The sequence below is a fragment of the Bos javanicus genome, chromosome 22 (assembly GCF_032452875.1).
Source record: "Bos javanicus breed banteng chromosome 22, ARS-OSU_banteng_1.0, whole genome shotgun sequence".
Classification (NCBI taxonomy): domain Eukaryota; kingdom Metazoa; phylum Chordata; class Mammalia; order Artiodactyla; family Bovidae; genus Bos; species Bos javanicus.
Genome location: NC_083889.1, coordinates 8,898,333 through 8,917,477, shown reverse-complemented (window position 1 = coordinate 8,917,477; position 19,145 = coordinate 8,898,333). Strand labels below are relative to the sequence as shown.

Below are 19,145 nucleotides of genomic sequence, written 5' to 3'. Positions count from 1 at the left end.
GGAGGAGAAGGGGACGATGAAGGATAAGATGGCTGGATGGCATCACTGACTCGGTGGACATAAGTTTGAGTGAACTCCGGTAGTTGGTGATGGACAGGGAGGCTTGGCGTGCTGTGATTCATGGGGTCACAAAGAGTAGGACACAACTGAGTGTCTGAACTGAACTGAACTTACTCACTTCAAACTGAAAAAAAATGTTTTGGTTTGTTTGTTCACATGATATTCTCACATTGATTTAAATTTTGCTTACTTATTCTGCAAATATTAACTGAACATCTACTCTATGACATAAATTATTTCCTGAGAAACCAGTGTATGTAGTAATGAACAAGGGTAGGAAATATAAATATTCAGAAAGTTATCCTGTACACCACCTTGTTCCAGGTATCATGTCGGGACTTTTGCTCAGCAAATTCTTACTCAGTTCAGGCATCTTGGTGGTTGTTTCTTCTCTGCACAGACTGGAATTACTTTTGCTCTTGGAGCAAACTGCTCTTATGGAATCAGTGACTCTATTGTGCCTATGTATCCTGTCTCTTTCCCTCTAAGAATGCAGGCTTCATGAGACAATGGCTTAGATCTGAAATATAAGGAGGTTTCCAGTACATAATAGCCCTTCTCAGTGGTTATGTAATTAATATATGCAACTTTTTTGTATGGAATATTGTCCTATTCCATTCACATCACTCCTGCAAATTGACACATTCATTGTCCACTTTTTGGCCATGTCACGCATCATGCATGATCTTAGTTCCCCCACCAGGTACCGAACCCATGCCCCCTGCAGTGGAAGGACAAAATCTTAACCACTGGACCACCAGGGAAGTTCCCATCCTCTGTCTTTGTGACTTCTAGTTTATAATCAGAATTGTGTTGCTTGCACCAATCACATACCACTCTGAATGTCCACCTGGGGCTTCTTCAGTTTAGCTCCTGCCTTCCTATTTCCTAGCACATTTCCCCAAAACACCCAGCAACAAACACATGCACACAAAATTTCATCTCAGAATCTTTTCTAAGAAACCCAAACTAAGGCACCTGACTTAAGATGTTTTCAGTTGAGGAAGCATACTTAAAAAAAAAAAAGAAAACTATACAAAGGAAGGAGTTTAAGGAACAAATAAAGAAATAAAGAAAAAGTTCACAGAGAAGGGAGATTTCAATCGCACGATTATCAGATTGGCAATTACCATTCAGGAAAGCTGGAAGAGCTTTCATTCAACAAGGAGCTTTGGAAAAGCCCAGGACTTTGGTTTGGCCTGTGTCTGAGTCCAAGTTTTTATTCAATACTTCACTATAGCCTTTCAGCCAAATGACTGACATTTCTGAAACACTGCTCTTTCATTTGTTGTGTGGACATCACAGTATACGAATAGCAGGAATCTAGGCATGGTTAAAGATAATATGTAAAGAATTTCAGCCACATGATTGCCATTCATTTCGTAATAACTATCATAATTATTTAGGGAGTGGGACTGGAAAACAGAGGCTATAAGAGGCAAATGGTAAATCTAGGGAATGATGAAGAGACAAGGTTAGTTGGATCAGGTTCTGTGTGTTATAAATAAAACAGTGAAAACAGATGAATAAACTTCTTAAAGATCTATTATTCTGTTTCTTCAATTTAAATTTATTTATTTTTAATTGGAGGAAAATTGCTTTATAGTATTTTATTTATTTCTGCTATATATCATCATGAATTGTACATATTACATATGTCCCCTCTCTCTTGAACCTCTCTCTTCTTTATTAGCAATCTTTTCCATTTCTGTCTTAAAGTGAAATTCTCCTTTATATAATTTTAATAGCACCAAGAATGTAGAAGATGAAGAAGAAATGTTTACCTCACAAACTTGAAAGATGTTACTCAGTTACATGGCTTCAGTGTGCCAAGAAATATTACAAGATGGAAGTGAATTCTTTAGAGAAACCAGTGAATATCTTCTCTAATGATATTCTGAGAAAAGATGGCAGATGAATGAATGCCGAGAGAGGATATGGGATTTTTCTTGGACTAAAAAGACTGAGACACAAAACTTAGGGACATCATTATGTAAAAGGTCACAGAAGAAATCCAATTCCTTTTACTTCTAATTTGACATCTTTTAACTGTACAGGGTAAGAGTAAGTGGATCAAGACGATAAGGCCAGAAGTACAAGCTCAGGAACAAATCTTCCCTCAAATTCTGTGTGCTCTCTCATTAACGATAATGAGAAAAGTATACTGAAAAGTGATGTAAACTGATTAATCCAGTTCATTTATCACTCAGGTAGATAAAGCAAATTTTCTGTACAATATAACAATCACTGAGTTTACTTAATTTCCTTTGGGAAAAAAGAAATTCTAAACACTTTCTCTTCCACCTCCAAAGGTATTTAGTTCCATTGTACTTATGACCCTAATCTGAAATAATTTACATTAGTCATGATTACTCAATACTGTTTTAACCATGAGATTTACCTCTCCTCTCTCTCTTTCCTTTAGTGTACAACTTTGCTAACTTTAACCAGCTATCTTGAACAAGTTTTGCCCCTTCTGACTCTGACTATTAGAAGTTATTTGACATCTGGTTCTTATGGATAATAATTTACATTAAGTAGAAGTAGCCAGAAGCCATTTAAAACTAGTGAAAAACCAAAAGTGAGGAAATTCTTTTCCATGTCTTAAATGCAGACCTTATGATAATCTGAGCTGTTAGTCAAGCCAGTCAAAAACTGTATGTGTATATATATACGTATATATATGTATGTATATATACTTGAAGAGAGAGTTTCCCTGGTGGCTCAGTGGTAAAGAATCTGCCTGCCAATAGAGGAGATGCCAATGGTTCGACCCCTGGGTTGGGAAGATCCTCTGGGGAAGAAGATGGCAACCCTTTATTCCAGTATTCTTGACTGGAAAATCCCATGGACCGAAGAGCCTGGCGGCTACAGTCCACAGGGTCAAAAAGAGTCAGACACAACTTAGCGACTAAACAACAAAACAAATGCTTGAAGAGATATTCATATGACAGTAGGCATTTCCCTTCTGTTGATATTGTTCAGCCTCAGAGCACAATTCTAGACATGAATTGGGCCTGTTAACTATGAGGATAACAAATGCAGTGTTTTCCTTACTAGTTCATCTGGGTTCAAATCTCAAATCTATTTTAATTTCATTGTGGTCATAGGTAATACGGTATATAATTCTTTCATTTAACAGTGTTTTGAATTCCTTTAGGCCTCTTTTTCTTTTATGGCCTAGGATACGGAGTAGCCTACCGAAAGTGTCATGTGCCCTAGAATGAATGAGCCACTGATTTCATCTTCTCTTACACAGAAGCCTATGTAATTGCACTATTGCTGTGTGGAGTGTTCTGTAGATGTCCATTAGGTCTCGTTTGTTCATAGTGTTGTTCAAGTCTTCCATTTCCCTGTTAGTCTTCAGGTTAGATGTTCAATCTGTTACTGAAAGTTGTATGCTGAAATCTCCAACTACTATTGTTGAATTTGCTTTTTCTTTCTTCAGTTCTGTCAGGGTTTGCATAATGTACTTTGAGCTCTGTTTTCCAGGGCATATATGCTGATAATTGATTCATCTTCCTTTGTTTTTCCTCTTTTATCATCATAAATAGCCTCCCTTTTTTTCTAATGAAATACTTTTATTTTATTTTTTTTAACTTTTTTATTATTATTATTATTTTTACTTTACAATATTGTATTGGTTTTGCCATACATGCAACGTGCATCACCACGGGTGTACATGTGTGGATGGGGAACATGTGAAATACCTTTATTTTCAAGTTGATTCTGTTTAATGTTAATACAGTGACTCCAGCTTTCTTTAGGCAGCTGTTTGTATAGTATAGCATTTTCATCCTTTCACTTTCAACCAGTTTATTTCTTAGACTAAAAACCAAGACTCTACAGGTAGAAGATATTTGTATCATGTTTCTGCGGCCATTTCTGCCAATCTATACATTTTGTTGGATTTCCTGATGGCTCAGACAGTAAGGAATCTGCCTGCAATGCGGGAGATTTGGGTTCAGTCCCTGAGTTGGGAAGATCCCCTGGAGAAGGGAAGGGCAACCCACTCCAGTATTCTTGCCTGGAGAATTCCATGGACAGAGGAGCCTGGCGGGCTACAGTCCATGGGTTACAAAGAGTCAGACACGACTAAGCGACTATCACTTTCACATTTACATTTAATGCAATTAATTATAAAGTTGTATTTACATCTGCCATTTTGTTATCTCTTTTCTATCTATTTTATATCTTTGTTTCTCTATTACTATAACATTGCCTTTTTCTGTGTTAAGCACATACACTTTGGAGTCTCATTTTTATTTTCTTATCTTTTTTTGAACTATATTTTTGAGCTATTTTCTTAGTAGTTCCCCTGGTAATGACAACTAGCACCTTAACATAAAACAATGTAGCTCAGATTAATACTGCCTTAACTTCTGTAGTATACAGAAAGTTTGCTCTAATGTATCCAAAAAAACTTTTACAGGTTCTTTGTAAAGACTTACACATATTTTTCTTTGAAAATATACATAGGTACATGATATATGCATTTTTAAAGAGGTTTCAGTAACTTTGTTAGAATTTATTCATAAATTAGAGTCAGTGATCTCATCTAGATGAAGGATGTATTTTATAGCTAGGAGAAGATGTCACACAAGTGAAGTTGCTCCCCTCAATCTTTATGTGCTACTGGTATCAGTGCTAGAAGATCTTATCCCTGGACCAGGGCTCCTTCAATCACATGAGATAATGGAACTTTCTTTCATATATTTTAGTTTAAAAATGAATTTTTACAGAGATGTATCATTGGTAATTTCAAAATTCCACAGATCTAGATATGCAAGAGATTCAAATGTGAGTCTTTAACTCTCCATAACTAACTCTCTTCATTTGAACATTACCTTGAAAAAAAAGTGAAAGTCTTAGTTGCTTAGTCATGTCCAGCTCTTTGTGACCCCATTGACTGTAGCCCGTGAGGCTCCTCTGTCCATAGAATTCTTCGGGTAAGAATACTGGAGTGGGTTGCCATTTCCTATTCCAGGGAATTTTCTCAACCCAGGGATTGAACCTGAGTCTCCTGAATGGCAGGCAGGTTCTTTACTATCTGAGCCACCAGTGAAGCCTGAACAGTACCTAAGTCCTCATGAAAAGCAAGAATCCAACCTGCAGGAGACTTCCCTGGCAGTTTGGTGGTTAAGACTTTGTCTTCCCATCGCAGGGGCTGCAGATTCAATCCCTGGTTGGGAAGGTAAGATCCCACATACCTCGAGGCCAAAAAACTAAAACATAAATCAGAAGTAATGTTGTAAGAAATTCAATAAAGACTTTAAAAAAAAAAAGAAAAAAAGGAGAATGCAACCCACAAAGAATGATGTTTAATCTTCCTTTAGTCAATACAAGAATCCAAGGATAAGACTTCCAACAAACAAAAGTCCAGGACCAGAAGGCTTTACAGGAGAATCCTATCAAATGTTTAGAGAAGACTTAACACTTATCCTTCTAAAACTATCCCCAAAAACTGCAGAGGAAGGAACACTCCCAATTTCATTCTGTGAGACCACCAACACCCTGATACCAAAACCAGACAAAGATATTATACACACACACACACACACACAATAAAATTATAGGAAAATATCACTGATGAACATAGATGCAAAAATCCTCAACAAAATATTAGCAAATTGAATCCAATAGTACCTTAAAAGGACCATACACTCAAGTGGGATTTATCCCAGGGATGCAAGGATTCTTCAACATACATAAATCAATCAAATGTGATACACCACCATTAACACATTGAAGAATAAAAATTATACAACCATCTCAAAAGATATAGAAAAACTTTTTGACAAAATTCAACACCCACTTATGACAAAAACTCTCCAGAAAGTGGACACAGAGGGAATATACCTTAATATAATAAAAGCCATTCACAAAAGACCCACAGCGAGCATAATTTTCAATGTCGAAAACTGAAAGTACTTCTTCTAAGATCAGGAGTAAGACAAGGATGTCCACTATCTCCACTTTCATTCAATATATAATTTTGGAAGTTCTAGCCATGGTAATCAGAGAAGAAAAAGAAATGAAAGGAATCCAAATTGGAAAAGAAGTGAAACTGTCACTGTCTGCAGACAACATGATACTATTATACATAGAAAATCCTAAAGATGCTATCAGAAAACTATCACAGTTCATCAATGAATTTGGTAAAGTTGTAGGATACAAAATTAATCACAGAAACCTCTTGCAAGGAAAGATCAGAAAGAAAAATTAAGGAAACAATCCAATTTACCATCACATTAAAAATAACAAAATGCCTAGGAATAAACTCATGTAAGGAGGCAAAAGAGCTCTACTCAGAAAACTATAAGGTGAAAGAAATCAACAGTGACACAAACAAATGGAGAGATATACCATGTGCTTGGACTGGAAGAATCAAGATTGTCAAAATGACTATACGACCCAAAGTAACCTACAGATTCAATGCAATCTCTATCAAGTTACCAGTAGTAGTTTTCACAGAATTAGAACAAAAAAATCTTAAAATTTGTATGGAGACATAAAAGACCCCCAAATAGCAAATGCAATCTTGATAAAGAAAAATGGAGCTGGAGGAATCAGGCTCCCTGACTTCATGCTATACTATAAAGTTATGGTAATCAAAACAGTATGGTACTGGCACAAAAATATAAATAAAAATCAATGGAACAAGATAGACTGTCCAGAGATAAACTCATGAACTTGTGGTCACCCAATTTATGACCAAGGAAGCAAGAAAATACAATGAAGAAAAGACAGTCTCTTCAATAAGCAGTCCTGGGAAGCCTGGTCAGCTACAAGTAAAAGAATGAAATTAGAACACTTCCTAACACCATACACAAAAATAAACTCAAAATGGGTTAAAGACCTAAATGTAAGACCAGATACTATAAAACTCTTACAGGAAAACATAGGCAGAACACTCTCTAACATAAATCACAGCAAGACCTTTTTTTGATCCACCTCCGAAAGTAATAAAAATAAAAACAAAAATAAACAAATGGGACCTAATTAAACTTAAAACGTTTTGCACAATGAAGGAAATTGTAAAACAAAATAAAAAGATTACCCTCAGAATGGGAGAAAATGTTTTCAAACAAAGCAACCAACAAGGGGTTGACATCCAAAATACACAAATATACAAAAAAAAAAAAACCCCAAAAAATTAAAAAATGAGCAGAAGACCTAAATAGACATTTCTTCAAAGAAGAAATACAGATAATCAAAAGGCATATGAAAAGATGCTAACAACATCATTAATTATTTGAGAAATGAAAACCAAAACTATAAGGAGGTATCACCTCACATCTGTCAGAACGGCCATTATCAAAAAACCTACAAACAATAGATGGGGGAGAGAGTGTGGAGAAAAGGGAACCCTCCTCCTCTGTTGGTGGGAATGTCAACTGGTACATCCACTATGGAGAACAGTATTGAGGTTCCTTAAAAAACTAAACGTAGAACTACCATAAGACCCAACAATCCCACACCTGGGCACATATTCAGAGAAAACCTTAATTCAAAAATATATGTGCCCCCCCATTGTTCATTGCAGCACTATTTACAATAGCCAGGACATAGAAGCAGTCTAAATGTCCATCATTAGAGGAATGGATAAAGACAATGGAATATTGTTTTTGCTGTTATAAAGTTGCTAAATCATGTCTGACTCTTTTGTGACCCCTGGACTCTACCCTGCCAGACTCCTTTGTCCATGGGATTTTCCAGGCAAGAATACTGGAGTGGGTTGCCATATTCCTTCTCCAGGGGATCTTCCCGACCCGGGGATCAAACCCACATCTCCTGCATTGGTAAGTGGATTCTTTACCACTGAGCCACTAGGGAAGCCCACAATGGAATATTCAATCATTACAAAGAATAAAACCATTTGTAGCAACATGGATGAACCTAGAGACTGACATACTGAGTGAAATAAATCAGACAGAGAAAGATAAATATCATATGGTGTGGCTTACATGTGGAATCTAAAATAATGTTACAAAGGAGCCTATTTAAAAAACAAAAATCGAGTCACAGATGTAGAAAAACTCATGGGGGAGGGAAGGGAGGGATAAACTGGGACTGATATTGACATATAATCACTACTGTATATAAAATAGATAACTAATAAGAACTACTATATAGCACAGGAAACTCTACTCAATACTCTGTAATGACTGATATGGGAATAGAATTTTAAAATATTGTATGTGTATAACTGATTCACTTTTGTGTACAGCAGAAACTAACACAACATTGTAAATTAACCATACTCCAATAAAATTAATTAAAATTTTAAAAACTAAAGTTTACAGAATGTTAAAAAAACAAGGAAACCAACTATAAAAGTAATATAATAGAATAAAATATCCAATTGAGAACCTGAGCTTCTATTCCCTCTACATCTCTTCCTCAGGCTGGCAAAGTCATTAGCTTATTGCCTATTGTATCTTAAGTCCTTAATGCCTTACTGTGACTCATATTTATTGTTACTCCACTGATCTAACTGCAAAATATAAAGGTAGAATTGAAATGGAAAAAAAAATTCTAAAAATAAAAAGAGAAAAGCCTCCCCTATGCAGATACCAGAGAGGTTATTAGAATAAATGAAAACAGTCACCTGATTGCAGAAAGCATGTCTTTTCACACAGAGGGCTGTTCATCTGAGGGCTATTCACACCCTGGGGATAAAAATCACTCAGGTTCTGGGCACTTGATAATAGAATGAACTCCAAAAATACACTCTTGTTCTGTCATATGGCTTACCCAATTCACCCAGGGGCAAACCTTTTGTTCTTTCTATAATACGTGAACCTATTGTCAACTGCATCGTTTAGCCTGCTCCTGTTACACTGGCTTCCAGCCCGGTCCTACACAGAAAATCACTGATGAAAATCACTTAGTAACCCTGGTTTCATTTCTAAAATATTGAAAGAGAGTCCATATTTCTATCAGTCAGTCTAAGTCAAGTGGGTAAAATAATAAATGATACTAAAAATAGAGAATGGAGATATTAAAAGGGTATTTTTCCTCCACATTAAATATTGATTATGGATGTGTTCAGCTCTGCTCTAGGTCACCTTCACTCAAGGACCCAGAAGCAGCCCCATTTTCAAACACTGCTTGCCTCATCACTGAAGGTAAAGACCTCATGTGAAGTACACACTGGTTATTAAAGTTCCCTCTTAGATATTAACACACATTGCTTATGTTCATAGCTCATTGGACAAAGCAAGTCGATGGCAGTGGAGCAAAGGTTTACATAATTCTCTTGTAAAGAGTAGCACTATATGCAGGGTACCCCCAAGAACAGACATATAACAGAGGGACAAGGAATATCACATAAAGTAATATAATCTATCACAACATTCACTACGGGATATCTTTTCTAGGAAATCAAAGCTCTAATGTAATGCTGCTCAATGAAACTTTCAATGATGATGGAAGTATTCTATGGTGTGTGCATGTGTGCTAAGTTGCTCAGTCATGTCTGACTCTTTGCAACCATATGGACTGTAGCCCGCCAGGCTCCTCTGTCCATGCACAGGCAAGAATACTGGGGTGGATTGCCATACCCTCCTCCAGGGGATCTTCTCGAACCAAGGATCAAGTTCACGTCTCTTATGTCTCCTGCATTGACAAGCGGGTTCTTTACCACTAGCGCCACCATCTGAAATGTTCGATATGGCATCCATATCAGTTGTATCTAGTGAACTGAGAAACCCAAGTTTTAATTTTACGTGATTTTTATAAATTTAAGTACCCACATGTAGACAGCAGTTACTATTTTGGTTGGTCCTACTCTAAAGTTTAGATTTAGAAAAAAGGAACCACAATGACAACCAGGCCTTAAATAAAATAAGCACCGTAACAATGCTTTAGGGAAATAGGATGGAAGGAAGTGGTAGGGAATCACCCAAGAATGTTTCCACATGGATGATAAGAGTTTAGTGACAAAGCAGAGTTTGCTCTTGACAAGTGCCTCTACAATTTGTTGTTATGGTTGTTGTTCAGTCCCTAAGACATGCCCGACTCTTTGCGACCCCATGAACTGCAGCATGTTAGGCTACTCTGTCCTCTACTATCTCCCAGAGTTTGCCCAAATTCATGTACACTGAGTGGGTGATGCTATCTAATCATCTCAGCCTCCGCTGCTCCCTTCTTTTGCCTTCAATCTTTGCTAGCATCAGAGTCTTTTCCCATATGTCAGCTCTTTGCATCAGGTGTCCAAAGTATTCGAGCTTCAGCATCAAGCCTTCCAATGAATATTCAGGGTTGATATCTTTTAGGATCAACTGGTTTGAGCTCCTTGCTTTCCAAGGGACTCTAAAGAATCTTCTCCAGCACCACAAATTGAAAGCATCAGTTCTTCAGCACTCAGCTTTCTTTATATCCAAGTCTCACATCTGTACATGACTACCAGACAAATCATAGCTTTAACTATAAGGACCTTTGTCGGCAAAGTGATGTCTCTGCTTTTTAATATGCTGTCTAGGTTTGTCATAGCTTCCCTTCCAAGGAGCAAGTGTCTTTTAATTTCATGGCTACGGTCACCGTCCACAGTGATTTTGGAGCCCAAGAAAATAAAATCTGTCACTGCTTCCACTTTTTCCTGATCTATTTGCCATGAAGTGATGGGATCGAATGCCATGATCTTAGTTTTTTGAATGTTGAGTCGCAAGCCATCTTTTCACTCTCCTCTTTCACCCTCATCAGAAGGCTTTTTAGTTCCTCTTCACTTTCTGTCATTAGAGTAGTATCATCTACATATCTGAAGTTGTTGATATTTCTCCCAGCAATCTTGATTTTGGCTTGTGATTCATCCAGCCTGGAATTTCACATGATGTATTCTGCGTAGACGTTAAATAAGCAGGATGACAATATACAGCTTGTTGTACTCCTTTCCCAACTCTGAACCAGTCAGTTGTTCCATGTTTGGTTCTAACTATTGCTTCTTGTCTTGAATACAGGTTTCTCAGGAGGCAGGTAAGATGTGCTGGTATTCACATATCTTTAAGAATTGCCCACAGTTTTCTGTGATCCACACAGTCAAAGGCTTTGGTGTAGTCAATGAAGCAAATGTTTCTCTGGAATTCCTTCATTTTCTCTATGATGCAGTGAATGTTATAAATTTGATCTCTGGTTCCTTTTCTCTGCAAACCCAGCTTGTACATCTGGAAGTTCTTGATTCACACACTGCTGAAGCCTAGCTTGAAGGATTTTGAGCATAACCTTATTAGCATGTGAAATGAGTGCAACTGTACTATAGTTTGAACATTCTTTGGCATTGTCCTTCTTTGGGATTAGAATGAAAATTGACCGTTTCCAGTTCTATAGCCACTGCTGAGTTTTCTAAATTTTCTGACATATTGAGTGAAGCATTTTAATAGCATCTTCTTTTAGGATTTAAAATAGTTCAGCTGGAATTCCATCACCTCAACTAGCTTTGTTTGTAGTGATGCTTCCTATGGCTCACTTGACTTCACACTCCAGGATGTCTGGCTCTAGGTAAATGACCACACCATTGTGGTTATCTGGGTCATGTTAAGACCTTTTTTGTATACTTCTTCTGTGTATTCTTGCCACCTCTTCTTAATCTCTTCTGCTTCTGTTAGGTCTACAAGTTAGCTGGTTGTTTATAGAACATGGGGAAAGCATTGAGGAGGCATTGCAAAATGTTAAATTGACCCTGTAAAGCAAACTTGGAATGAAGACCAAGAACATGTCTTTCCAAAACCAAGAAGAAGACAAGGAATACTGTGGAATTTCTGGTAGTTACCCAGAGTCACAGAATGAATTTCTCTGCTTGTAAGAGGCAACATGGTCCTTCGGCTTTAAGCAATCCAAAGGCTGCATGCATACCCTTGTTGAAACAGGGTTTCTAATCCATAGTCATTTCCCCAGTGTGAGAGTAACACTTGAGGGCTTCTCCTTATTGTGGAATATGCATTGCTTTAAGGTCTGTATTCTGAGGCCCTTACCATTTTTCATGTTTAATAGAAATACAGCCCTGTCTCAGCCTTACTCCCAACCCAGGTACACCTTATCTTCATTCCCAGGCCATTAATTAAACCCAAAAAAGCTAGTCTTGGAGTGGAGTCTGAACTTGTGTTACAGAAGAGAGTGGTGGTTAAGGATGTGGCTCTGGAATTAGAGACCTGGTTTGAAACCTACCTTTTCCATCTAAAGCTAAGCTGATGAACTTTTCAGAGTTCAACTTACCTCATCTGTAGAATATGGACACTAGGGCCCACATCATTCCTTCTGCAGACTGGAGAAACTAAAAGCATCTAAGGTGCTTAGCTCATTGTCTGACATGAGAAACATTTTCTTAGTGAAAGGCAAGTTTATGACCACAAACTATTCCAACTCCTCAGTTTTAATGGGAATTGGCAAGAAGGGGAAGAGTAATTTAAAATTCATTTAAATTCAATCATTTAACTCAAATATTACCACACTTAATAGATCAATAACATTTCACTGTTCTCCCCTTGAAATATGTCTGTTGTGTATTTGGGGTTTAATAGGATGGCAGAAAGACCTGGAAATTAATCCCACATCTAGCATTTCCAAGTTGGATGAGTATGCTTGCATTACCCTCCAAGTGAGGCTCTTATCTTTGGAGTGGAGATGATCATACTCAACTTGCCATGTAGGTGTGAGGATTAAATTATTAACCACACATGAAGAGCTTACTCTTCTGTCTAGAAAAGTTGCTCTATAAAAGAGATGGATTTTCTGATTTCTTGTCCTGTTGTATTCAGAGAAAAAGATTCCAGTTAGACAAAACCATTTACTATCCTCTAACCCTATAATTTTGAGAAGGCGATGGCACCCCACTCCAGTACTCTTCCCTGGAAAATCCCATGGATGGAGGAGCCTGGTAGGCTGCAGTCCATGGGGTTGCTAAGAGTCAGACACGACTGAGCAACTTCACTTTGACTTTTCACTTTCATGCATTGGAGGAGGAAATGGCAACCCAATCCAGTGTTCTTGCCTGGAGAATCCCAAGGACAGGAGAGCCTGGTGGGCTGCCGTCTAGGGGGTTGCACAGAGTCGGACAAGACTGACGTGATTTAGCAGCAGCAGCAACCCTATAATTAACTTCTCACTTGTCAAGGACTGAAGATCATTGATCACTCAAACTGTTAGTTTGAAACAAAACTAAAAAGAGTACACCTTTTATTTTTTTTTCTTCATGCAGAGTACAACTTAATAGTATGGAGGGAAGCCCTATACAATACAATATATTTTTGTAATTATATTATTGAAACTCAACATACAGCACTGCACTGTAGCAATCTCTTTCAAAGAGGTAACATTGAAATATCTCTAGGAGATTTAATTGGAGAATAATTTCTTCATTTACTCACTTCATTATTCAAATATACATTAGAAGGCTCCTGTATGCCAGGTGCTAGAATAAGTATTATGGATACTAAAATAAACAAAACATATTTCTGGTTATGAAAGGGCTTTATGTATATTCAGGGATGCTTCCTCTGCAGAGGACAGGCAGGTACATGAACAAATAAGTCAAAAAATTATTACTCCAATGTGAAAATCAGTTAAGGAACAGTATTAGTAAATACTAGGGGAATTCAGCCTAACTTTGTCTATAAATCCCAGCTAACTCTGTACAAATGCTGGGGCACCAATACTCAGTCCAGCACACTGTATATACATTAACACGGGTCAAAGCTTAAGAACAAACCAGTTCACTCAGTGTTGTTTTTTTTTCTTTTTTTTCCCCCATCTCCATTTGCTCTTGCACCTAAAATTTTATAGTAGTTGATTCTAAAAAGGCAAATCATTGTACAACTTATAAAATGTGGGAAATGAGTACTCCTCTGCTAGGACCACCACAATACAATGCCACAGAAAAGGTGCCTGAAACAACATGCATTTATTTTTCAAGGTTCTAGAGGGGAGAAGTCCAAGATCAAGGTGCCCTGGTTGGGGGGCAGTTCTGGTGAGGGCTCTGGTCCTGGCTTGAGGACAGCTGCCTTCTCACTGTCTTCTCACTTTTCCTTTCCTCTGGGGGTGCTTCACAACGTTGTGTTAGTTTCTGCCGTACAACGACATGACTCAGCCATGTGTACATACATCCCCTCTGTTCTGAACCTCCCTTCCACCTCCACCTCCTACCCTTCTAGGTCACCTCGGTTCACTGAGCTGAGCTCCCTGTGCTATGCAGCAGCCTCCCACTAGCTAGCTATTTTACATACGGCCGTGTATATATATCAGTGCTACTTTCTTAACTCGTCCCACCCTCTCCTTCCTTCCTTGTGTTCACAAGTTCATTCTGTATGTCTGCATCTTTATCTCTGCCTTGCAAATAGGTTCAGAAAGATGAAATTTTGACATTGTTTTATGCTTGGGCCAGGAAGGAGCAGAATCTTAATTAGATGCCCATTCCAGAAACTATATCCACTAAAGACCTTTGTAATCACTTAACTGAAGCAACTCACTTTTTAAATAAGTTATAAGTAATACATTCCTCACCAGTGTTTTGAAAGTAACATTTGTTTTCTGTTCCCAGAGCTCACATTTGATTGTACTGGCAGGAAGTCAAGACTCACAGAGCCACCTCCTGTCTAATCAGAATTAATATATAGTAATAATTGGAGGGAGACTGACATGTAACATTGAATGCCAGTTAGAAGCAAATATTGCATTGAGCTCAATGTGTATATTAAAAAAAAAAAAAAGACTGGAGAAAGCCACTTTAGCCTCTGTGTCAAAGAGGAGAAATTCTTTTTGAAAGTAGAAAGAGAAGAATTACTGGAAATCTTTTCTCATCAGTGTATGGTTATGAGATTTCCAAGGTCAAGCTATCTCAGAGTCTGTAAGGTATCTCATGACCCAAGAAAATGCAAAATTTATGAAAAAAATTATTATGAAAAAGGCAAAATATCCACACAGAACCAAAATGTCTTAAAGTTTTGCAATTTTTCAGCAAGTGTTTGCCAAGAGTAGAACCTGATTACAAATTCAAGTATAGTCTTGAGAAAAGGCATCTCCATTCCATTTAGGGAAGCCAGGAACTATTCTGTATAAACTGAGTCAGCCATCTCGAGGCTCCTTCACTGATTATTAGAATTTTTAAATCAGTTTCATACAGTTTACATTAAAAGCAGGATCCATAAAAAGTACTGATGACTACATGGACAAGCAACCCATGTCCTGGTCAGAAGGGCCACACACATGGTATAATGCTCTGATATCACTGTCTTGTGATTCTTAATACTTTTTAAATGAGAAGCTCCATGTTTTCATTTTGCACTGGCAAAGTTATCTTGATTGCCCAACTTCAACACCACCCAAAGGATGCATTCAGCTGGACTTCTGACTCTAGCTCAGGGAGGACTTCACAGGGGGGAAAAAAAAACGCCCATTCACTCAACTTTGCTTATGTATTCAGTACCTATGTAATTCATCATGTTCAAGAAACAATTCAGAAGAAACTAATGGGGACAATTGCTGTGACCCCTTCATTGGCTACTTTTCAACTAATCCTAACAGTGATTACTCTGCATCTTCCAACTCAGATATCAGCAGGCTGATGGAGTTTTGATTCCAGTTCTGATCAGAGATTGTGATCTGAATCAGGAAAAAAATATCTGGTTTATTGTATTCACAACTCCTTCACTGGATCTCCTAACCACAATCCAACTCTGCCCAAGTTGAAAGGAAGGTTACCAGATTGAACTAGATATCTTACTTTTGGCTGAATGTCTGGGTATCAGGGCTTCCTTGCTGACTCAGACAGTAAAAATCTGCCTACAATGCAGGGACCTGGGTTGGATCTCTGGGTTGGGAAGATCCCCCGGAGAGGGGAATGGCAACCCACTCCAGTATTCTTGCCTGGAGAATCCCATGGACTAGGAGCCTGGAGAACCACAGTCCATAGGGTCGCAAAGCATCGGACACGACTCAGGGACTGAGCACACGTGCACAGCCTGAAGTAACAGTCAAATAAACATTCTCTCTGAGAAAGCAACTTGACGCCGAAACTAATTCTCTGTTTCATGCGAAAAATAAAAGCAATAATTACTAGTGAGTTAAATATCAGACAGTTACTATTTTCATCTTGTTCATCAATAAAGAACAAAACACAAATGTCAAAAGAGTTGATGATGCATATCAATATCTATATTAATTTCAAAAAACAATCTTATTTAAATTCAATTAAATCCATATTTCTTTGTGAAATAGCATATTAGCACAAAGATTCTTTAAACAAGTGTTACTGACAGATGACTACACTGTTAGGAAAAGCTTATACAACAACTTAAACTATAATATGAAAGCTAGGAAGCTAGTTTTTAAAGAAATAGTGATGCTTATTTCTATGAGAGAATCTCGCATTAAAAAAAAAGTTCCAAGAACTTCGGCATTCTCTAAATTCAACATAATATACAGGTTTTCACCCAAAGGTGGGGGGGGGGGAAATGTAACTTTTTTTAAAAAAAAAATGCAGAATTAGATGTCAGGCTTTCCATTAAGTGCAACTCAAAGTTATTGGAAATAATAAGAAAGTGATGTCTGGTTTCATTGAAAAGGACTGGCAATGTGGAATAGAGAAGGAGAAAGGACCAGGAATGTGGCACAAAACCTGACCAGGAGGACCAAACAGTTCCACCTGGGCCAGGAAAGACACACAAGTCTATCGTGTGTGCGCCGAGCAAACAGGATGAGGGCAAAGGCAGTTTGTAAGTAAACGGGGGAAGGGTACCAGGAGGACGTAGGGAAGTGAGTTCAGGAGAGGAAGCCGGGTGCCAGAAACGGATCACACCAGAGGATGGAAGGAGGCAGAAGAAAGCAGGAGTGTAGTCTCCCACAGCTCAGAACTCAGTCTACAGACTCCTTCTCACCTGGGACATGTTGGAGAAGCAGAATCGTCGGCCCACTCAACAGCTAGTGAATCAGAACCTACAGGTAACGATGTGTCCAGATGATACGCATGCGCCTGGAAGTCTGAGAGCAATTCTCTAGGTGTTTGGTCCCCACCCAGTCTTCTGAGAAGGTACTTCTGCTCTCTATCACAGGCTCTCATGCCCTTGGACACTCAGTCTTCTGTCTGCTCTTCCCAAAACTACTTTTTTTCACCTTTACTCTTTAAGGATACATTTTCCTTCCTCTCTTAAAAAGTATATTCAAATCCTTATTGAAAACCTAAAATACACACTTATGTACATTGCTGATTTTGGTATCTAACTTTGGTTAAATGATAAGTGAAGAAAGGTATTTATTAATAGCTATGGGATTAAATAATTTCTCATTTGGGAAAAAAATAATGAATTTCTCTCTCCACTTTACATGGTATATAAAACAATTGCCGATAGATTAAAGTTGAATGTGAATTAAAAAGGCATAAAAATCTAGATAAGATGTGTCACATTTTTTCAAAGGAAAAAAGGCTTTTCCGGATATAAAATATATTTCTACATATGAGACAAAAGGAAAATATATATCATTCTTACAACATAAAAGTTGGAGACCACTGCAGGTCAAAATACAATAAGCCAAAGTAAAAGAAAAAATACAAACGGTGCATAAGTATAGTAACTAGAGGAATAATATAGGTATTAAATCAAAAGCTTTTATGCACTAGTAAGAAATATAAATACTGCAATAGGAACTTTTTTAATGAAACAAGTAATCAATTCATTAGAGAAAGAGTCATTTGCCCATATCTGGAAAACAATTCAGATATATATATATTATATATAAAAAAATATATATTTCAAAAATAATGGAGCACACTATTAAGACTGTTATATAGTTACAGTAATTATGACAACAGGATATCAGCTTAAGTGTGTATATTAAAGGATTCTGGAAAAGAATAGAATCCAGAAAACCACACTTCTCTGGTCAATGGAATTGCAAAGGGGCCACTTCAGTGAAGTGAGATAAGTATGGTCTTTTCCAGTAAGTGATATTGAATGACCCAGAGATTCTAGTCAAAAAGAAAAATCATCCTACCTTCATTCCACAAATAAAAGTTACTCCACATAGATTGCAGACTTAAATGTGAAAGGCAAAGAAATAAAAATTGTAGGAGAACACATAGGAGAATATCTTTGTGTCTTTGGAATAGGCAAAGATTTTTTAAACAGAGCAAAGATCTGCAAATAATAAAATTTTATATATCTGACTTTATTAAGATTAACGCAGTTCAAGTTTATCATCAAGTACCATTAAGAGAGGAAAAGGGTAGGCTGCAGATGGAGGGAAAATATTTGATTGCCTTTATCTCACAAAAGACTCATCTAAAATGTATAAAGAATTTTATAAATCAGTTCAAAAAAGTAGTTAAAATGAGCCAAAGATTTAAATAGAAACCTCACAAAAAGGATATCTGAATTTCCAGTAAACAAGAAAATATGCATACCTTTATTATGAAACCCACAGGGAGGTATCACTAAAATTCCACCCAAAAGCCAAAATAAAAACAAAAAAGAAAGATCATGTCTCAAAGGCATCTAAGATTCAGGTTTTCTTAAGAAAAAATTGACTTCCTTGTATTTCTTCTCAGTTTTCTTTTTTTTTAGTATACTTATAAATTATGAACCTAAAGAGTGTAAAAGTTTGGTTACATTTGAATCTTTACAACAAAGGAATTATGTCTAATATTTTAATTCATAATGTTACACTTAATATAGCATCATAAAAATCCATGTCAAAACTAATTTTTATCCATGCGATTAGTTAAAATCTTATTCTTAGCATGAAAGTGAGTTAATGGATCCAACTGTCCTGTTATTAAGTTCATCAAGTCAGCAGAAGGTTAGCTGCATATCAAATGCACAGTACTATAGAACACACCTCTCAGTATAACAGCCCAACAATTTAGATGATCAGCCTCAGTTCAGTTCTTAAAAATGTGTGAAGGTGCTGTGGTAACATTTTAATTTGGAAAAGAATAGCTTTCCTAGTCTTTTTCCCTACATTTTGTCATTAAATGGTGCTCTTCAAACCTCAGCCCAGAAATTAAATAGTGCCTTATGAAAGTCAAGACAGGAAACTTTCGACCCAGATTGCTTTGGGATCTTAGAAGATTACCTGATGGTCTGTCCCACATCAAC

General features: G+C 37.2%; 1 long non-coding RNA gene across 1 annotated transcript in view; it reads right to left on the bottom strand.

The window, feature by feature from the left end:
• Positions 1-17,162, bottom strand: part of LOC133234933 (uncharacterized) — a 62,227-nt gene extending 45,065 nt beyond the window's left edge. The window contains exon 1 of the long non-coding RNA XR_009732366.1: positions 16,929-17,162. This is a non-coding gene — a long non-coding RNA (uncharacterized LOC133234933). The remainder of the gene's footprint in view (positions 1-16,928) is intronic.
• Positions 17,163-19,145: the final 1,983 nt, after the last annotated feature.